Source organism: Notothenia coriiceps, unplaced genomic scaffold (genome assembly GCF_000735185.1).
Source record: "Notothenia coriiceps isolate Sejong01 unplaced genomic scaffold, NC01 NC01_scaffold00023917, whole genome shotgun sequence".
In the NCBI taxonomy this organism is placed as follows: Eukaryota; Metazoa; Chordata; class Actinopteri; order Perciformes; family Nototheniidae; genus Notothenia; species Notothenia coriiceps.
The window spans coordinates 16,469-21,571 of NW_011356618.1; the positions used below are offsets into that span (position 1 = coordinate 16,469).

The following is a 5,103-nucleotide window of genomic DNA, read 5'->3' on the forward strand; positions in this document are numbered from 1 at the left end:
CCAAGCTCTCTCTGGTAAATGTGATCACAGGTCAATTTAAGTTTCCTGCACTTCTTATAATGGCTTCATTTACCACTGACTTTTTTTTTCACGGCTTTTATTGTCATTTCTACATAGCTACAGTGTAGTTATGACAATGAAAATCTTAAGTCACAGGCTATGACACAATGTATTGCTTATCAGGCTTTTTTACTTTCAATTGTATTTAGAATCAACTCATGATCGGTCATTACATTTAATGATTTTATATAACAATCGTTGGTTCATTCATTTGGGTTTTATTTCCAGACTTTAAAGAGCTCCTTTCACAACCAAAGAGGCTGTTATACAACTGTTAGTACAGGCTGAGTAGTAGTAATGGCTTTTTAATACCCGCACCTGCCTGACAGATGAGAGGTAATCTGCACCCACGCACGAAAGAATGTGCGTTAATGAACCGCCAGAAAGGGAACATTTGTGAAAAGAAACGTCAAAATGTTGAACAAATGTGTAAAACTTGGAACCCAATTTTTCACTCGAGTCTATCCTTTTAATTTATTATCAATCCAAAGAAAGAAATACAGTTGAAATTTGCATTTAGATCTTGTGGAGAAAGAAACGTGAGTCTGTAGCCAACTGTAAGTGGAGATTTGTCTTCCCATAAACAGTATGACTACAGTTAATAGACATGTATCATTTACATAAACATAAACATGATGGAGAATGATACTTAAGCTTTATTTACATGCTGATTAACAGTGTTTAAATAAATCACAAAAAGTATTTGGACACAGATACAAAGCAGAGTAAGAACAGCCAGAAACTGAAACTACCTTCATGATTCTGCAAATGCTGATTAATCTTGCACATATGCAGCTCTAGCATCGTAGCTTATTGACATTTATTTTTGATCTTTGTAGACTCGAAGACATCTGGTTGTCAGTTATTTTCCTTTGACGGCTTCCCGTTGATCAGGCCGGCCTCCCAGCGTTGCCACAGAGTTTTCTGACCTCCTGCTCTTTGAACTTTTGCCTCCTGCTGGGAGATAAAACAGAGCAGGATTTAGAGTTGGAGATTAGCTCCCTTTTTCTTGATCCTCTGAATTTGAGATACATTTCAGAACCACTTATAGTAATCCAGGCATTTGTAAAACAAAAAGCATTTGGGAATACTTCCAATGTAAAGTCATCTTGTATTCAGATGAAATACCTCATGATCCTAGAATAACACATTGGAAATGAAATGAAACCTGACTTTCTATCGTGAGATAACTTCAGCTTTTGTAGTCCTACTTATAGTGTTTTCTAAGGATAATCCATCCTGTAGTGTGACCCTGAATTAGTGACAACATTACATCATGTCACACTGTTTTCTTGCCAGTGGTTGGTGTACGCTAAATTTGACAAAGAAAACAAGAAAGAAGATTACATAAAAATATTTTTTTTATGTCACTTCACCTGTTCAGATTTCTTGGACGGCGGCGGCCAAACTCGTTCCAGTTTCCGACTGGACTGTTTCCTGATAACTAAAGAACCGAAAGATAGAAAAGAAGCAGGATATATTACAGTTTTCCATTGAACCATTCAGGATTTCATAAAAGTAACCAGGTTAATCCTTTTTGGTCTGTATGCTCTAACGTAAACAACAACGTTAGCATATCCGGCTAACTAGCTTACTGGTGCTTACTGTGTTGCCCTGCTCTATTGGATTTGGGAAAGTTTACGCTCCAGAATACTGAGCCATACTCATCCTCTGAGATGGATTACATTGTCAAAACACAAGGTTAGTCCTCATCTTAAATCCTTGTAAACTAAAACAACCTCTGACAGCTTGCTAGTAGGATAAGCAGCTAAACAGGCTTATGTTGAAAAGATGTAGCATAAAGGTCTCATCTTATGTTGTGTTACAAAGCATTTAACCTGTAATTAGCATCAAACTTGTAATACTAAGCCAAACAATATCTCCACAACTACATCAACAAATAACTGGCAAAATTGTTTGAAATGCAAGACTTTGCATGTTAGCAAGTCTTTTAGCATGATGTTGCGCTATGTAGCATTTGTAGATATGCTAAACAGAGAAAATTATTTAGCTAACGTTAGCTCAGTTAGCTAACTATCTAACTATGGTTGACATTTTACCAGACAAAATCGCTGAATGCCGACTAGAAAAACCTTATAAATAGTTTTTGTTGGAAGCAAAAAGAGAACTTGACAGGAATATCAACAGCAGTGGTGGGGGCCAAGTTCAGCCTCAATTTAAATATTTTAGGTTCGTACTAGCATGCTAAATCAGATTCTGTTTTGACAGTTAAAAGGCTTTGATGGGACAAGATTAAACATTCACTGTATATTTTAACCTATGAAGGTTATATCTTCATTGAAGTGTCAAAACTGTCCTCTGTGAATATATCAGTGTCTGGGTGACACATTATCATACTGTTTTGTGTCATGACTGGTTAGGGTAACACACTACAGCTTATTCAACCTTTAGAACGAGTCACTTCCTCCAGTTTATCCCAGTTTTACTCCCAGACATATTATGATGTTGTCACACCACGTAGCTTCATCTTCTTCACCTCAACCCCACACATCATTACCATGAAAATAGTAACATGGTGCTACATAATGACACACTCCTTGGCTGGCTGCACTGTTTTGTCGCGGCCCGAAGCTCTGCTGCTATGCATATAGGAAACAACATCAGACGTCAACAAAATACATTCACACAAACCGTACATACTTTCAACAAGACCTATCAAATGTCTGAAGTCATTGGTATTTACACAACGTTATAACAGGACCATATCTGCCCTTAGGCTCAAGCTGAGGTGCAGATAGTCGCCTTCATGTTGTCACTCAGCCCACTGGCATTTGCTGACTCAGATCAGACGGCTGTTGGAGTGATTCGCCCTTAACCGCTTGAGACAGGGTTGACACTAAGTTGTCGATAAGACTGCTTAGATAACACTATGTGATGCTAATGTGGAGAGGCATTCATTAAAGTGCTCAGACTGAGTGTCAGAAGGCCGGGATGTGGAATAAATAAAGATCTAAATGACTCTTATCGGACATAGTGATGCATCCTAGCAGTCTGATGGAAATGATCCATGAATCTTTTATTACTTTCCATTTATTTTTCTCTAAGCGTCGTCAGTAATGTTTATCCAAATGAACAGATTGTCACTGAAATGTATAATAACTTTGGAGATTGTGTAATTAATGTGCAAATTAACCTCTATGGTGCATGCAGTCGCACACAGAATACTTATAATTTGAGATGGAAGAAATCAGCAGAAACTAAAGTCAAATAAGAAACAAAGTCATGGAAAAAGTAGAAATTAAAGTCATTTTGTTAAAAGTACAGGGGAATCGGAAGGAACAAAAGTACTTATATTTTTGATAAATTAGTAAAAGTAACCATTTGAGAAGTATATTATTTATTCTACTGGATTGTGCCTCTGAAAAGTATTGAAGCAAAAAATGTAAAGTGACATAACATGGAAATACTCGAGTGTAAGTACCTCCTAATTGTCCTCAAATGCAGTACAATTCTACCATTGCATGACAGAGACCATGCAGACTTACCTGGTGCGAGCATTGCTTCGAATCGTGATTTTTCTTCGTTTTCATTACTTTTCCCGTTTTCTCCGTACAAAGTGCATCTCTGTCTGCGCAGCTCTTCCTCTCTTTCTTTGGCTTCCCGGATTTCTTTCAATACTTCTGGCTTCAGAGCGAGAGCTGGACGCAACTTGAAGAAAGGGTTATGTTTAAGGATTGGAGATTCTTGTTTTGTATTTCCATCCAGAGTTTTACCCCTAGCACCTACATCGCATGTAAAGACATCTTTGTTTATGGAGTCCATCGATCTGTACTGGCTTGCCTTCAGGTCTTGTTTTGTGAAAGACCATAAGCATTTTTTGTCTAGAGAACCTTCTGTTGAACTCAGCGATCTGGAGATGTCAGGACTTTTCTCAATGTCTTGAAGCAGTCTGAGGGAAGTTGATCTGGATACAAGGCAACTTTTCAGAGACAGCAACCTCATGCTACGTGTGCGCTCCAGCACAGAAGGGTAGACGTGACCTTTCGTCGGCGAAGTAGGTGGTTTCCGGTGTTTTCTCGGACCCTCTGTGTTGTCCTGTTGGAAAGCCTCAAACAGCAGCTTTGTCTCCTTTAACTGGCGGGTTTCCTCCTTGCTGTACCCACCTGGGATCTTCCCCTGGTTGACCAGCACCAGTTCCCTCTGAAACTCCTGACTTATCTCCTTTTTCATCTTCTGCTCGGAGAACTGCCAGTCGCTGCGCTGCTGGTCCGGGCCATCCTTTGTCGGCTCAAATGGCCCCAGCAAGATATTGGTCTTAAAGGGAAACTCTAGCACATCTGGATTATCCGTGAGATATAATAGGCCACCAGTTCTCTGCAGGTTCTGCTTCTCCTTTGCTTCCTCGAAGATCTGCCTCTCCATTAAGGGCTCGTCAACGGAGAGTCGGTGGCAGGTAGATAGGAATGGAATCTCGGTAGAAGTTTCAATGGGGTCGATCGGAGATTTGTCTTCATGTACGCAGCTGTAACTTGGGTCATCATCGGAGTCTCCTGAATTTGCGTTATACTCTGACTCTACAAACATTGTCTCAACTCCACCTGGCAGATCGTCTTCTCTTGCCTTCATATAATCTTCTTCATCCCCAAGCTCACACTCTGTCTCACCTCCAGTCTCTTGGACAACCGTCTTGGAGGTACAAGGACTCTCCGGTGTACATACGTCTTGTCGCAGCTGCACCTGTTGCAGACGTTGAAGCAGTTGCTCTCCTTGTTGGATTTCAGTAGCTATTCTTACACTCCCATCTTTCTTTGTCACAATCTCTTCATAGTCTTCAAAGTCCAGGGACCCTTGTGTTTGGCTGGTGCCACTATCTCTCTTCAAGCAGTTGTATTTTCGGAAGGCATAGTCGTCAACATCCTCTTCATCGTCAATAAACATCTCTCTCGGGATCGTTGATACCTGTGGCTGATCGTACATTGATGCTTCCATCTTGTTATGGCAGGACTCGAAATAATCATCACTCAGACAAGATAGTGTCGGGGCTGTTGTCTCCACATCATCAATATTTTTTGTGTTTAGTTT

The 5,103-nt window shown here is 40.0% G+C and overlaps 1 long non-coding RNA gene across 1 annotated transcript; it reads right to left on the reverse strand.

The window, feature by feature from the left end:
• Nucleotides 1-520: 520 nt before the first annotated feature.
• Nucleotides 521-3,755, reverse strand: LOC104954800 (uncharacterized). The gene is made up of 3 exons (XR_799388.1): nucleotides 3,567-3,755; nucleotides 1,437-1,504; nucleotides 521-1,017 (listed from the first exon to the last, which is right to left on the reverse strand). It is a non-coding gene; the product is annotated as an uncharacterized lncRNA (long non-coding RNA).
• Nucleotides 3,756-5,103: the final 1,348 nt, after the last annotated feature.